Below are 18066 nucleotides of genomic sequence, written 5' to 3' on the forward strand. Positions count from 1 at the left end.
ACGACAGAAAGGTATCTATTTCCCTCTGATTTTTTTTTTTTTTTTTTTTTTTTTTTTTCCTAGCAACATTCTTCTTCCAATTAAAAGAGAGGAAACAGCAGAGATCACAAAATTCTCTGAGGAAATATATCTGCTAAAAAGCCATTTAAATAAATACTGATACATGTTTTCTTTTCCTTCCTTTGAAGCTCAGTTGCTACATACTGGGTGAATTCCCTTTATAATGCTTTCCATGGCTCTCTCCTCCTCAATCTGCCACGTTGGATCAGGCTCTCCTTACCTGTCACCAGTACTGCTGTAATTGACTTGAGCTCTGTAATATTTATTGATATAACTTTCTAATTACTATTTCTCTTAGTCTCTTGCCCTTGACAATATATCGGAAGATTAATACTTTTTAGGCAAAGATATGATTTTGTCAATCCCTTTCCTTTGCACATTTACCTGTCAAATGAAGTGTAAATTATCCATTTGTGCCCACAAACTTAATTACATCAGCTACCTGATAGGAATTATCAGGATCTGTCTTCCCAATTTCATTTCCCACTGTCTCTGCTGTTCTCTCTTCATACTTGACCTGAACTTTTCTTCATCCTCTTCCCACCTAATCTCTTTTGACTTTTTCAGGAGGACTCAGTCATAGAAGTAAGTATATACAGATGGCCAACTCTGCATCAACAGGCTCTGCGTGGGTGAGCGCCACCATGTTTTTGCAGATCAGGAATAATTGGGGACAGGTGCAGTGGCTCCTACCTATAATCCTAGAACTTTGGAAGGCCTAGGCAGGAGAGCTGCTTAAGGTTAGGAGTTTGACACCAGCCTGGTCAACAGAGTGAAACCCTTTCTCTCCAAAAAAAAAATTGGCTCAGAGTGGTGGCTCACTCCTGTAGTCCCAGCAACTCAGGGGACTGAGGCAGGAGGATTGCTTGAGCCTAGGGGTTTGAAGTTGTAGGGAGCCGTAATAGCACCACTACACTTCAACCTATAGAGAAAGTTCACATCTCAAAAAAAAACAAAAACAAAAAAAAAATTGAAATATTTCCAAGAAACAATAAAAATAACACAAGTATAAAAATATATACATAAATTACAAACCGATACAGAATAACAACTATTTACATTACATATATTTTGTATTATATATTGTAGGTAATCTAAAGATAACTTAAAGCATATGGGAGGATGTGCATAGGTTATATGCAAATATTCTCTCAGTTTTTATAAGAGACTTGAACATCCTTGGATTTTGGTATTCCTGAGGGATCTTAGAACCAATTGTGGGGACATAACTGTATTCAGTTCTGCCCACACATCTAACATGTTACCCAAGTTTGGCCAATCAGAAAATTCCCTTAGAATTTTGAATTCAGAGTGTTTTTTCCTTGGAGTTCAGCATTTAACGACTTTGTAAGCCTGACATTTACAGAAGCAATCTTGTTACAAAGTATAGAGTTTTTATCCAAAACCTTAATTAAGCAGGAAAGCTGATGGGAGATGGGAAAATAGACATTGAGAGAGAGAGTCATGATAATATCCTTTATAACTCTGAATCCAACATTCCTCTCATTGGAATTCCAAGAAAAGCAATCCAATATATATTTTAAAAACTAATTTGGACTAAATTAATCATGATGAGTCAAAGACATAAAAGTTCCCCACAAAATAGTGGGAATTCCACACCTTTAAAAAATTTTTGAATGGAATCATTGTTGCTCACAATTTATTTTAGGTCAAAATGGTTAAATAAAATGAAGCAAGTTTATGTAACAAGAGTTAGACCTAACAAAGAAAGTCTTCAGTACTTATTACCTAAGGTTAAGTTCTAGATTGCAAACCCCTCTACTTATCCTCAATGACAACTATAACAGGCTTTAAAACCTACTAAATCTGCTGTAGATATAGATTATAATAAAGAGGTTGTGTGTTTCCTTCAAGAGGCTATTAGGAAAAAATTAGTAAAAAGGTATAACAGGAATACATTATGGATTACTATCTGGCACAAACGATAGTGGATATTTTCTAACTATAATTACTAGCAAAGCAAATAAATGTAACAGCGTTATGGGTAGCTGTGTCTAATTTGTCTTGGGCTGTCTCACTGTGTTTATTAATAGTTTGGAGGAATAAACATGTTGTTAATTTTATACTCCAGCTATAAAATGCCATCTTTTCACATTAAACATTTAAAAAACAGAAGTTAAAGCTCAGAATAAAATTAAAAGAAGCATTTGAATTTTGTTTCCTATTTTATTCATAAGATAAAACCAATGAAAGTTACCCCTGCTTTTAGTTATAAAATTTTTTAAATTTACATTAACATAATGTTTTCTGGCAAGTAAATGCTGAATTGACAAATATATTTTGCTTCCTAAGTCTCATTAAATAAATACATATTTGTTCACTCTCTAAACCAGCTACCAAAATAGGCACATTTAAACAATTATCAGAGAAGTTATTTTCCTCCTATAAGAAGTTGTGCAGCAAGGTGAGTTATATCAAACATAAAATGTTTTATTTAGTTTGTTATCTCACTCTCATTATTCAAGTTTTAAAATTGCTATAACTATTTTAAATCTGTATGGATGTTTATTTGAGTAATAAACATTTAGTTTGAAAATTACAAAATACAAATATAAACTAACTTAGACAAAATGAAGAATTAATTAAATCATGTAGTGTAATGTCAGGAGGTCAGGGGAATAGTGCTTTCCAGGGATACATGAATCATAGTCTTGAAATACCTTTAAACTTCTACCTTAGTATGTTGTTTTATCTTATTTTATGGGGCAGCATTATTTTTAAAATGCTACCACATCTAGGATGTAAATATGGCCAACAGCATTTCTTGCCCTCACTCAAATTACCATCTATAAAAAGAAATCATCTTCCTTTTTTCCTTTTTATTTAAAGCACATGGACAGCACTCTGGCCCAACCTGGGTCATGGGCCCACACTCATGGGGAAAGTGACAGGTGGAATGATGACAGGAACTTGAAACCCCATTTGAGCCTACATGGTTGGAGTTTAGGGGAAGGGTCATTCACCAAACGAGCAGAATAAGAAGGAAAGAGAAATGCCAGAGGAAAATTAGAACTGTCCCTTGTCATTTTTTGTTGATTCAGTCTTTTATTAGGCAAGAATATGAGTTTTTAATCATCGTATTTATATACTCTACCCATCCACATTCAAAGGCACATATGGAAACTTTATGCCTCATGTTACCAAGGCATCAAACTGGAAAAAAAAAACTTTTCTAACCTGCAATCTTTAACTCCCTCCTGCCTCACTGCCCTTTCCTGTCCCTAATTGGTTATTCTGCCCTACTTTTTTCACAATGACATTCACACATCCACACCTTCTCACCAAGGCTAAATCCTTTCAATAGGGACCATTTTACAGCAAAGTTGAAGTCACAGCTCTTTTTATATGCATTATGTTTTCACAGGCCCTCTATAAACAAGAAAAAATAACTCATGCATCAATTAGCTTTCTGTCTGCATTTTCTTTTTTAACTTGCTAGTTAAGATTTCATACGCTAATTTGTCTTGTCATTTTGATAAAATTTGAGTGAAGCTAAAATTCAGTTACAATAGGAAATTAAATTGTACATGTACTTTTGAAATCTAAATGCTGAAACTGTGAGTTCTATTGGAAATGGAAGAAATTTCTTCAAGTAACAAATGATTACAAATGGCAAGCATGTGCGATTAGGACCTCAGTTAATGGCTTTGCTGCATGAGAAAGGCTGCCCAGGTGTTATCTTCACCCTTCAGTTGATGAATAGCCTTTTACACCTTTGTGGAGACTTCAGATTTTACTCTGAGTGAAGTGGAAACCTCTGTAAAGGTCCATCAACCCGGGTGCCTAAGCGGCTATGATGAGTATAGCAACTTTCCCAACTTGTGCATGAACAAGATAAAGCTTTCTCATTTTTCAAAGTTGCTGAAATTTTCAAGGGTTTTCATATTGTTGTTACACTATCAACTTGACTTTAGAGGAAACAGGCTATGGTACCAGAGCTGATGTGGTTCATAAAGGTAGTGAGAAAAGTTCAGCTACTAAACATATTTCAAAGGTGAAAATGAGGGGATTTAATAATGAATTAAGGAAGAGAAATAAAGGAGTCAACAGTGGCCAGAGAGATTTAAGCCTGGGGAAGAAAAAGTTGTAATAATTTACTAATAAGAGGAAAATATTGAGTATAGAGCCATATTCAGTATTCAGAGGTAGAGGGGTGGGTGTGTGTGTGTGTGTGTGTGTGTGTGTGTGTGTGTGTAGATGAGGGGTGTTGTTCTTTGTTTAAAAAAACATATTAACTTCGAGAAGTCTACTGGATATTTAAATGGAGATGGTGAATAGGCAATTGGATAGATGAAGGTGTGAGTTTGGAGTTCAGTGAGAGGCCACAATTGGAGATACACATTTGAGAGTCATTATTATAAGCATGGTTTTCAACTTATGAGACCATGAGATCACCAAGGAAGTGAGGATAGAGAGAGAATTGAGCCCTAGAGTGCTTCCAATTTGAGACTCCAGAAAGAAAGGGAGGAAACCAGCAAAATAAAACAAGAGAGTGACCAGAGAACTTAAAAGGAAAGAATATTGTCTAAGAGGCTGAGTGAAGAAAGACGCTGTGAAATGCTCTTGAGAATGGAGTTCACCTTTGGACATGGTAATAGGGAGAGTTGACAAGAACTGTGGTGGAGATGAAAGCTTGAGTACAGTAGGGATGAGAGACTGGAAGGAGAGTGTAGACAACGCTTATGAGGAGTTTAGCTGTAAAGGGGATCTGAGAAATCAGACAGAAATTTGAAAAGGATGTGCTGTCAATACCAGGATATTTATATAGCACACAACATGTCTGTCTGTCTATCTATCTATCTATCTATCTATCTATCTATCTATCTATCTATCATCTAGCTATCTACACACACAGAGAGATACATATGCACACATATGACATAACACATTTTATGCTACTGAGAACGACCATAGAAATCAAAATGAATTTGCAGAGGAGAGAATCGCAGGAGTGGTGCTCCTTAGTTAGCAGGTGGGGAAGGCATACTGTGCACCAGTGGAAAGATTTTTCGTAGAAGTATGAACATGGAAACCATTGTATTGTATTGTATTCTGCCAAGAAGGCAGAGAATGTAAGGAGACAGATGAGGTACATTATGGGATCTGATGGTCAGAACTTGTGGGAGATCTCTTCTAATTTTTATTTTCTGAGAAAAATAGGAAGCAAATAATTGGGCTGATTGAGAAGAAGGGTGAAAAGGTAAAGGAGAGTTTTAAAAAAGGAACAGTTCAGAGACAGTAGTCTCAGAAAAGAGAGGGTGAACTATTAGGATTCCATTTCTAAAACATAATGGAATCACCAGGCATTCTTTCAAAAGTTAACTTAGGATTGATTTCACAAATGTCCACTGAGCCCCTGCTGCATGCGCGGCATAGTGGAGCAATAGTAAGTAGTACAAATTCCTGGGAATGTTGGTGTCTATACATAGTTTTTAGACAGAAGACAATCCAAGTGGTTTACCATATTCCACTGATAGGCTTGCATCACATGTCCAAGCCATGGTGTATTTTCTCCTTTCTCCTCAGATTTGCATAACATATTCTCACCTCTACACCAGCACGGTATCTTTCAAGGCAATTATTTTATGTGCCTTTCCTTCTAGTGTTTTTTAGCATTAGCTACTTTGTCTGTTAGCATAAGATACTTCATCATTTTTGACCTTATATTCCAAAATTAATGTAGCTAACAGGATATGTGCAAGTGACTAACAGAATTACTTAATTGTTTATACTGCCATAAATTATTTTTTGAAAAATACTGTTTTAATTGCAGAGGCAATTTATTACACGTGCTCCTCAAGCCTCCTTTAACTACTTACAACAAACAAACTTTCAAAAAATAACCACAATTCTTATTTTCTGGTCTGTCTGAATCATTTTTCCCTATTTTTTGCGTTATAAATAATTATTAAACTTTCTCTTCTACCTTAGGCTTATTGTCTTTGGGGTTTTTCTACTGAGATGTCTCAAGATATTTCTTTGCCCTGAGGACAATGAATCATTATTCCACATGTGTAATAAATTTTAATTTTTTAGTGCCCTTGGTTTATGCAGACATCAATAAAACATTCTATGATAAGATTCACAGTGATGCTTTTGCTGGAATAGGCAGTCAGGAGAGATGGTGGAAATTCAGATTATATATAGTGAACATTTACTATGGCCTCACTTCCTGGAATAAACTCTTGACCACAGCATTTTTTTTTTTTTTTTTTTAAATAACTAACCTTCTAGAAGAGGTTACAAGTGGCTAAATTTACAAGTGGCTAAATTTAAGACAATGATAGCAATAATAATAATAACTTCACTTCAAAATTTAAATAATCTAGACATCAGTTTCATTTAGCCAGATGTTTAATTTTGAAAAAATAGAATCTTGTAAGTCTTGTCAAAAGTAATGTAATCCTTTTTCTTACAGGATTACCTCCACAAATTCAAGAAAGATACCCACTCTTCCTCTGTTTGAAAACTTCAAATGGCAGCGTTCACTGACTTAAAAGTTTCCCCATATAATCTTGAACATCCCACATTGTCTACTTCTAACTTCCACCATGGAGTCCTCATTCTTATGGATAATAAAAAGTAAGTCTACACGTAAATAGGAGAGTAGATCAAAGTTAGAAACATGGCTTTGATGTTCTCTGTTTCCTCATTTCCATATTACACATCCACATTTCTGAACTACTCTTTCCTGAATATAATCTGGTTTGTTTCAAAATATCTTTATTAAAATTAAAGACTATTATCCAAGTATAATTCTAAAACTACAAAGTAGAGGGAAAGGATTTCAATCTTTACGAGACATAATATTTTCATGAATGAAACCTGAAATTTCATTTGCTTTTGTTGATCACACTACATTATTCTATGTTGGGTTGGTTTTCTAAAATACTTAAGTTTTCCCTCCATAGATGACACTAAAATTTCTCCCTTGTTATTCTCTAAATAAAAATAAAGAAATCATATCACCAATATTTTCACCATCTAGAAATGACTTCTTGAAGAGAATTATTATATTTCTTTTTCAATGTTGTAGTTACTCCATTTCATCATTTTTTAAACCTAATCTAGGGAATCATCACCCAATCCATTTTCAGCTCAAATGTTTTGGATAAAGTTTATGTAATTTCTCTGCTGGAGGGATAGGACCCATGGCCTAAGATAAAACAATCAGATTATTTTTTCACCCTCACCAAAAAGGTTAGTTCAGGAATGCGCCTATGGAGACTGATACTACTCAAGTTTTTGTTTGACCTTTCAGGACACTGATCTATTCCACTCCTGCCACCCCTCCCCACCCCGCCCCCGCTTTCCCAAGCCCCTAGCAGGACAGGAACAAGAGATGATATAGGGCAGCACCTATGGCCAATTCACAGCTACATGGGCCAATCCCAAGGGACTCGAGTCCAAAAACAGAGAGACAGAAATATCCTGATGATATCATGTGACCTCTGCATCAAGCTAAACTCAAAGCCAGTTTACTACAGAATAGTAGTTAGATAAACTAATAAATTCCTTCTTTTAGATCACCTGCCACTTGCAAGATCAAGTATCTTCAGTGATATACCACTGTTAAAAGTGTTTGTCTCTATCTGGATTAAAAATAAATATGATATGTGTCTTGGTCAAATACCTAATTATATAGGCCAGTGGTGTCCCTGTTCTAGATCTGTAATAGTCACCCACCTACCGTAAAAGTGAAATAATTTCTATACTTATGCCTTGATTTTTACGTGAGCCCTTGCATTTACCCTATTATAGTGCTCATGGTATAATTTTTACTTATCTGTTTGCTGAAGTCCTTGGAGACAAGTTCTATGTCTATTACACTGATCTATGTCCAACATTAAGCAGATTTCCTTGCATATATTATGGGATTATTAAATATTTGTTGAGTGAATGAATGAAGGAAAGCATAATTTCTACAAGAGAAGTAAGAGTCAGACCTACAGGATCTCTTCTGCATTTTTTCCTCCATGTTTACCACTGTCTGCAATATCATCTCAAGGAAATTAGCAAAAAAAGAAAAAGAGGAAGGAAAAAAATAAGACACTAAAGCAGTCTACCACCATTGTTTCCTAGAATTAGAAGACCATGTGCTTTTAGGTCCCACAAGACAGTGAAGCTTAATTTGGTGACTTTCATACTGACTTCACTCTACTTACTGGTGATGATGGGCAAGTTATTTACCTATCCCCATGCTGGATTTCTCTTTCTATAAAAAGTGGATTATAATAGTTACCTTACAGAGTTCTTATGATTAAATGAGAAAACTGATTTAATAACTGTTCTTATGATTACTTTAAAATGCTCCTGATAAAATGAATCTATACCGGCAGAATTTGCTGTTGTTTCAAAAATACACTTTTGGGATCTCTAGAGAGGCTGCAGTTGAGGGAGATACCACTTTGATGTTTTTAAAGCTTTACTTGCACTGAAAGGAAAATCCTGTAGACTTCTAGGATATATAACAACAAAATTCGCCTGGATATTTCACATCTGCAATACTAAATACATATCTCAAATCACAAGGAAAACTCAGGCCACACTGTCACATTATCGTCTAACAAATCGATCAAAATCTCTCCATATTTTTAAATTGAGATTAACAGATTAAAAATAACTTGGTTTAACTGACATTCCACTTCCTGTGCCACTCTGTGCCATTTTCCCAGGAAAATTTAATTTATGACATTTGCGAGAGACTACTGTGTAATTACATTATTTTATTTCTTACTTTTTTTCAGAAAATAATTTATCCTATTAATAAATATAAACTGGAATTTAAAATAATTTATATAATATATGTGTGTAAGACCTGGTAAAAATATTGATATATCAATGCATACAGAGAAGAAATATGTGGTCTATTTACTGATATTTATTGATTCTTCTTTATATATATTTCAATTCTCCCTGTTGAAAGAACTTAATAAAAGATAACACAAGGCTGAGTGCAGTGGTTTATGCCTGTAATCCCAGCAGTTTGGGAAATGCAGGCAGGAAGATCACTTTAGTCCAGGAGTTTGACACTAGCCTGGAGTTTGACAATACCAATCGGGCGCATTTGTTAAATCACAGTGAGACCTCACCTCTACAAAAATAAACAAAATTAACCAGGCATGGTGGCATGTGCCTGTGGTCCCAGCTACACAGGAGGCTCATGTGGGAGTATCACTTGGGTCCAGGAGGTTGAGGCTGCAGTGAGATGATATTGCACTACTGCATTAAAGCCTGGGAGACAGAACGAGACCCTGTCTCAAAATATAATAATAATAATAACAATAATAATAATAACAACAACAATAATAAAATAGGCTGGGCGCAGTGGCTCATGCCCGTAACCTCAGCACTTTGGGAGACTGAGGCAGGCGGATCACGAGTTCAGAAGATTGAGACCATCCTGGCTGACATGGTGAAACCTCGTCTCTACTAAAAATACAAAAAATTAGCCTAGCGTGGTGACATGTGCCTGTAGTCCCAGCTACTCGGGAGGCCGAGGCAGGAGAATTGCTTGAATCCGGGAGGGAGAGGTTGCAATGTGCAGAGATCATGCCGCTGCATTCCAGCCTGGTGACAGAGCAAGACTCCGTCTCAAAAAAATAAATATAATATAATACAATATAATATAACACAACTCTCAAGTTTAGGGGTGATCTTGTTTATGTCCTCAGGGAGGGTAACCCCAAGTCCCCAAAATAAACATTAAATAGATGAAAAATAGTCACATATATACTAGTCCTTTTTTTCCAGGCCTAAATATTTCTAAAATGAACCTTCTCTCTTTCTGAGTTTTTATATTTATTTTTAAATCCCTTTTTAAACTAAAATGCCCTTACCTCATTTTTGCATTCAACCCAAGCACACCTTTGTATTGTTCAAACCAAAAGTGAATACGTGAAAAGTTATCTCAGATATTCCCACAATAAGTCATGGTGGTAACTCCATTTTACCTTCTCTAAAACAGATTAGCTTCCATATGCCTAATCCAGAGCTAATATCAGAGGTAGTCAAATATATCATAGTAAGTAACAAGTCATAAGACTTTCCACTGTTGGAAAATCTCTTATTCTCAAAGGTGTAAACAACTATTGTCTTACATAAGTTCCATGATTATAAAACACTTGAAAATATACTCTGTTTCCCTCAGAACCCTTCAAACATAGCCAGTCAAGCTGCCATCATCGGAACTCAGATTTGCAACTTAACCTGTTGCAGAACAAAAAGCTAACTTGAAAGGAATCTACTATTGCCTTATAATTGTGAAGCCTCACTAAGTCACGGCTGGGGATTACTGATTAAACCAGGTTTAATTTGTACTAGATTTCCCATTTTTCACTTATCTGAATGAACTTTTAAAAATTTTATCTGGAATATAAAATAATATAACTGCCCCAATATCACTCAAAAGTGTGTGAATTATCTATATTTTATAACTTGATAGTAACTACTGGATTACTATCAAATATCCTGAAAAAAATTATCTAGATTTCAGTGTCTAACAATACCAATCGGACGCATTTGTTAAATCTTGCCCAAACACATGTTTGCAAAACCCCAGAGAAAAGATAACTTTCTAAAACCAAGTGCTTTTCAAATAAGGAGAAAGATGTGGGTGATCAGAAATAAAAAGCTATAATCTTCTCAATACACAAGTCTAGAAAATGGAAGGATGTTCTTTTAAACTAAAACTTAACATGAATACATATGAAAGATACTATATATTATTTTGTACAGTTATAAATGTACACATAAATATTTCAAATAGGTTTCTTTTAGTTACATGTAAATGTAGAAATTTAAGTGATCTATAGTCTGCCATATATATTATTTTGAGCTAGAACAACTTGTTACAAAAGATTCAAAAGTAAAATAGATGATATTCTAATGCCTGGTAGACAATAACATTTAATGATATATTCAAAGCAATAAGCTTCTGTAAAAGACTCTTTGCAATTTCTCAATGACAAAAGCAGATTTTGTAGAGAGAAAGCAGATAGCCAAAGGTTTTAGTTTGTGCAGAATTTAATATTATTTGCCCCATACAGTAATTGAAAATACTCTATGGAAATAGATATGAATGTATCCCTCAAAACAGCACAAATTCTTTACGAGTTCTATACTAGACGAATCTTACCTGATCAGTTCATCACCACAAAGATGTTTCAGTGTAAAGCTCTAATGGCATATTGTAAATGAATGATCCTTAAAGAGCTTTGCTAAAATACATTTCACAAACTTTCCTCAGTAAGCACAAAAGACATTTTGGATACATCTTTTTCTAAAATTGAGGCTTTTATCTCAGAATGTATTTATTATTGGAGTTTTAGTTTTATCACCAGAGCCATCTAATCATATATTGTATATCTTACAAATGCATGCCTCTCTTTTAAGGCAATCTGCATAGAATCCTAGTCATGATTTGAAAACATCAACTTTTAAAATATCAGAGCACCTGTGGTATTATTTCCAAAAATAAAAGAATATTTTTCACCACATACTCATCAAACTATGATTTCTCAATTATCTTTTCGATTTCTGCTTATATATTCTGTCCCTCTGAGCATCAATCTCCTATATTCTGTTTATGTACATCGGACACTAGATTGAACTATTAAAGCAAACCTAGACAAAACACAAAACACTTTACTCCTCATACAGCCATAATCCTTCCCCCTTCCCCGCAAAATCTCCACCTCGGTCTCCATTTTTGCACTTCCCATTCCAACCTGGCTTTATCCTTTCACCCCGCCGACTGCCCTTGTGTCTTCTGCCCTCGTAAAACAAACTGTAAGTGACATTCACAAAGTTGATAACTTTTTGCTTTTTGTAACATCCATTTCTGAAACATCTGTAATACCAAGCTCTTAACTTTTCCTTTCATTTCTCTGGCAATTCCTTTCAGCCTCTCTTGCTTTATTTTCCACTATTGAATTTGTACGTGTTGCACTTCCCCAGGTCTTGATCCTGGATTCTATTCCCTTTTTCTTTTGACACGTCTCTTTTTAATCTCGTCTATTCCAAGAGCACTAACTATAATCTATAAAGATTGCTATATTTAAAACTTCAACTCAATTTCTTCCATTACACTTTTAATAAAATCCAAACACCCATACATGTTCCTTCCTATTCTGACTCCTAATACAAACCACTCTCTCCTTCCCCGACACATGGTGTATATATATATACATCACACAATGATACAGGAATCAATGGCTGAGTCTTTTCAATACATCAGATCTCAATTTAAATGTTGTCTCTCAGAGAGGCCTGCTCTAATAACCTTATCTATTTAAATAGCTTCCCACCCCAACGCATTATTTTCAATCATTGCCTTAAATTTATTTTCTCCACGGCCCTTACTCAGAGTTCAACTTATGAACATTTTGTCTTTATTCACTGTGTGCCTCACTTGTCAAACTGTAAGCTCCACTGGGGCAGATCTTGTCTGTTTATCCACTTCTGTGTATTCAGCACCTAGTACAAACTTGGCATATAGTAGGCATTTTTTTAAATATTCCCTTCAAGATGCATGCACGAATGAATGAACAAATCCATTCTTTTCTAGTAGCTTATTTCAGAAAAGCTATGTGGCTTTTAATATCCTTCTTGTAATTTATAGTTCTATACATGTAATTCCTGAAAAAAAAATCCTATTGTAAAGTGTGATAATTAAATATGATTTTATACCATTATCAACAGTTATTTTGTCAAAATTATTTTCACAGTTAATAAGTTTATAAACATATAAGATAATGACAAATTTAACTCCAAAAAGTTTACAATTGTAACTATGAAAAGGCCAACCCAACAGCAATGGGTCATCTTAGCTTTGGCCTGTTTCTCTTATGTGTCTATATGTTTTGCCCAGGTTATAATTGTTTTGTTATGAGACAAGTCAACATGTTAATTGTTCAAATATTATAATCTAATCAAGTAGGTGAAACGTTATTTCTTCAAAAATATCACCTTGTGGTGGGACAGAGAAAGAACATCCATGCTTCTTTTATCTACAGTGAAGGTGAACAGTAACATAAACTTCAGGTAAGTGTGACTTGTGAACACTTGGAATTGCCAAATTTGATCATGTTGCTTAGTTGTATCATCCTTTTCATCTTTTGGGGGAACTCCAAGATAGGTTTCATCACTATAAAGTGTAGGCCTTCAAAAACCGTCTCTTGCCGTCTCTTGCTGTATGAATTGTATCATCTTGGACATTTCTGAAAGGATCGTTTTTATAGATACTGTTGATAGCTTCTTTCAACTTCCATTTCACCCCCACTTCCACTTGGGAGAATTGGAATGCATCTTACAGACTCACTTGCAGCCAGAGTTCTGGAGACATAACAAGTTCCACCAGACTGAAAGCAGAAATGGTTTGGCAGAGCAGATGAATGATTTGGCAAGTGAAGATGTTAGTAATTTGCTGAGGCCTGCCTCCACATTTCCAGGATCCAGTCTTCATGGGTGTGAGGAGACAGTGCTAGTGAACAAAGCAGTCTCCTAACCTATTGATCTACCCTGATGCTTCATCATCCAAATTTTGACTATTTGATTTCAATTCTTTTAGTCTTTCAATAACATTGGAGGTACTCAGTTCCCAGTATGAAATGTCTTCTAGTAGAACTAACTACAGTGTTTAGTGTTTCTAGCACTGAAGTCCTATATAAACCTAGAGAGATGCTTTTAAAGTCTTTATTTCTTTCATTGATTTTTTTCATTGTATTTCTTTAAGTGAAAATGTACCTTATAACTTTGCAAAAATATCGAGATGATTTTTTTAAAAATTTTACATCATGTTTTTAAGTGGCAGGTATTTATTTTTTATTTTTACCATGGATGATTTCAAATGTACACTAAATAAAAGAGTGTTATAATTAACCCCAATGTGCCAATTGCTCAGTTTCAACCCTTATTAATTAATGGGCTGGCAATTTTGTATCATATAAAGCCCACCCATCCACATCTTCCCCAGAGATCACTGCCAAAGTGTGATTTACCAGTGTCATACGGCAGAAGCCCATTTATCACTGAGTAGAGTTTAAGCCTTAGGTTTGTTGTGCCAGCGTAACAATAAAATATAAGGAGAAAAAAATAAAATAGCATATAACTAAATGTGTGTATGTTATAATATAAATAATATTAACATTAACATAAATATAATAAAATATCACAATAACACTCAAATATTAAATAAGCATGTAGGCATATCTTATGCCTTATAAATCTGTTACTATTTGGGGCCACAGTAGTGAGATCATATGCTCTGCCATATTCCTCTATTTTAGGAAGAAATGAAATATTTTCCCCAGCTCTTCAAGATTTCAGGTTATTCTCAATTTCTCTCATTATCTCTATAAAATTTTACTACTTTCATAATAAGCTTAAAACTTGCTGTTTGTAAACCAGATTGCTGTCACATGAAAATGTAAAGAATTATTAAACCCTAAAAAGAAACGAGTTAAAAACTAGCACTAACTGAAACTCAATCTCTCTGTCTCTCTCTCTTTCACACACACACACACACACACACACACACACACACACACATGCGCACACTATTTTGAGTATTTGGGGGTTAAGGGATTGTAAACAAACTGTGCATATTTTTTATCAGGCAGTTGAACTGATTTGGAAAAACCAATGGAATTTTGTGTAATCAAAAGTGAAAATGTTAAGCATACAAACAGAAAACTGGTTCCAAGTAGAACAAACTTGTTTTGCAATGCTAACTGAGTAGTCCTGCCCAGATGTGCTGAGCCATTACCCTAGTTTGGTCTCTGCTGCTTCGGTGGCTGAGCACTGTCCTTGTAGGAAGTGATACTTGGCATAATCAGTTCTCTTGCCAGTGGCTCACAACCTCACTTTGACATGACTGCTGGGCTAGTAACACAGGTCTCCCAGTGGCAGGGGAGTATCAGATTTTCCCATGAACCATTGCACATCAAAATGTTTCGTCATTTCCTTCAAAAAGCTAAAACCAAGCCAAATACACACACACATACACACACGCATGAGCGCGCGCGCACACACACACACACACAATCATTGAGTTTTGCCAAAAACATGTTTTCAGATTTTGCATTTGCATGCATATGAAGAATGCTTGAAAATTACACCTCAAAATGTTCTTCTGCAACTCTTTTAGTAAAATCGATAGCAAGGAAGAAGTATCTCGGTTTATCTTTAACCCTCAATCATGTAATTTTCACAGATCCACTGCACTAAGCAAGCAGTTTCTCAGTATCTTCACAGAGTCGGAACTGTTTTTCCCTTCTTATGATAGAATATATATTTCATCAGAAAATAAGAAAGCTTTAAAAGAAAATGAGTGAATATTTAATAGAACAACAGACTACAATAATAAATCCTTAATAATGGAAACTTGGATGCAAAGGAATGGGCAATCAACTCTTGCACACACAGAATGTCTGGCTGATCCTTCCTGCTCATTTCATGAGCTGTTTAATCATACAATTCTTAACATTTTACATTTTTTCTACCCCATTTATAGCATGATATCAGATATTTTTAGGCATTTCTATTGGCTGCTTGCTAATCATAATCTTTATATAGTTGACATCCTATTCTCTTCTTTTTAGGGTTCTCACCACCATCATATTTTCCACATACACTATTACTACCTAGAAAGGGAAAGATTTTCACTAAAATACCATCTAACCCAGCCTGCCCTCCCCACACGGTTCCCCACCCTGAAGTTTTCAATCTTCTTCGTTTAAGCTTACCTACCACCTCATTTTCTAGGGTACAATTTTCAGCTTACTATTACACAGGAAAGATCTGGAAATCTCATTTACTTTAAGTTCTTAATAGCTGAGAGGAATTAGGTTTTTACCCCATATACACAAGCCTTGTCTTTTCCATGTAAACTTAAGCCTAACCTGAATAGAAGCCAATATTCATGTTTGAACAAGAATAGAAATAGAACAAAATTTAAAGCAAAAATTGAAACTGTCAAATAGTTGAATAACCTTATTTCTTAATAGGGTGCATTATTCTCTCTCAGCTTCTTATCTTTGCAATGTGCTATTGTTATTACTATGTATCTCTTCTCAAGTTCATTGTATCTTGACCAATGTGGCCCTCACCCTGATTAAACTTTAATAGGTTTCTTTCTGACTTTCAGTGGCTCCTGATCTCCCTTTTCTTAGAGCATTTACTTCAGAAAACTGGAAAACTTGTCATTGTAAACTCTTTCTCGGCTCTGTTGAGATATAAATCATTTTTTTTTTTTTTTTTTTTTTTTTTTTGGTAAGAGGATGAGGAGACAGGGTCTCCCTCTGTCATCCAGGCTGGAGTGCAGTAATGCAATTAGGGTGCTCACTACAGCCTCAACCTCCTGGTCTCAAGCAATGTTCCTGTCTTGGCCACTCGAGTAGCTGGGACATTTACAAGCCACTTTCCAGTTTCACAACCCATAAAGCCTTTCTCAAGGAACTGAGAGCCATCCCTCTGAAATGTAATCACCAAGAAAGATAGTGCCCCATCTCTCAGTTTCTGTGGAAGAGTAGGAGCCTAACTTCCTTGGACTCCTTGCTCCATGTTGTGAAACTGCTTCCTGTCATGGAGATATAAAAGTGAAAGTTTATGTTTTGAGGGAGAAAGGCCAACATGCAAAAACAGATGTCCTGTGATTCCCCATACCAACCATTACAAACACTCCTGCGATTTTGTTTTGTTTTGTTTTGTTTTGTTTGTTTGTTTGTTTTAGTGGAATTGAGTTCAGGCTCAGTTCCAGTCTCCCTCCTATTGCAATAGCCTTGAATAAAGTCTTCTTTGCCTGTTTAACTTTCTCTAATGCAAGTTTTGCATTGACCTTCACTTTTTGGGTAGATATAAGTAACTGTATACACTTTGTGTATGTTGCATGAGGAGTCTTTCATGAAGTAAACATCCTGAACATAATCCATCTAAGGAAACAAAGAAAGTGCAATACCTTTTTTTTCCACATCAACGGCAGTTTCCTTCTCACTTTTCTTTTTGACATCTTTTTCTGCTGGTAAAATAAGAAAAGTATAAGCCTTTACCTGTTTAACTTGCATATATTATAGGCCATGCATGACTGCCAGGGAGGCATCTAATTTATCTTGCATAGAGGAATGCTAAATCAGCCATAAGTCATGTCAAATATGAATAAGGTAGCACTTTCGTAACACACTAGTGGCTTAGGTATAATTTCTCTTCAGGAAACGGAATTTTTTCTTTTTTTTTTTTGCCAAAGGCAAAAATTATTTAATAACAGTAAAAACATTAAATGGCATTATTAATTATGGTATTATTTAACAGCTTTCCTAACATATATTAAAAAGAATATATCGAATGTTCTCTGAACTATGAGGTCACCAGAACCATGTCAAAAGTTCTGAAATCTCTGAAGTTCACTTAGGACATCAGATGAATTATTTGGAAAAAAACAATTAAAAAAAACATATATATGTGTGTGTGTGTGTGTGTGTGTGTGTGTGTGTGTGTGTGTGTGTGTGTAAAACAAACCAATCAAGTATTCAAATATTTTCTGCCCTCTACATAAAATGACTTGATCTTTTGGTGGACTTTTAAAATTAAACTGAATTATTTAAATAGTAACTGTCATATTCACATATATAGTTAAGTAAAGTAGTGAATTAGAGAGAATTAAGCAACTGCTCTTAAGAAAGAAAAAATAATCACAGTAGTAATTTTCAAAAAGTGTTTAGGCTTGAATTCTTTTTTAAAAAATTGACAATTTTAATTTTATTTGGAATATTTAGACATGTTAAGAGTGTTCATTAATAACAATGACACTGTATTTATTAAGAGAATTTCTTTCCTAGAAAATAATAGATTTACCAGTAGTATTATGCATGGACACTAATTGATTTATGTGGTACACAGTTTTTAAATTTCCTACCTTTCTTTTTTGTTTCAGGAGTAACTTTCTTCTCAGCCTTCTTCTTTTCTCCTTCTTTTTCTAGAGAAGAAATT

At 34.9% G+C, this 18066-nt stretch overlaps 1 long non-coding RNA gene across 1 annotated transcript in view; it reads right to left on the reverse strand.

Moving 5' to 3' along the window:
* The window catches only part of LOC115896934, a 73760-nt gene extending 56660 nt beyond the window's left edge, over positions 1-17100 (reverse strand). The window contains exon 1 of the long non-coding RNA XR_004056865.1: positions 17039-17100. This is a non-coding gene — a long non-coding RNA (uncharacterized LOC115896934). The remainder of the gene's footprint in view (positions 1-17038) is intronic.
* Positions 17101-18066: the final 966 nt, after the last annotated feature.

The sequence above is a fragment of the Rhinopithecus roxellana genome, chromosome 4, assembly GCF_007565055.1.
Source record: "Rhinopithecus roxellana isolate Shanxi Qingling chromosome 4, ASM756505v1, whole genome shotgun sequence".
NCBI classification, from domain to species: Eukaryota; Metazoa; Chordata; class Mammalia; order Primates; family Cercopithecidae; genus Rhinopithecus; species Rhinopithecus roxellana.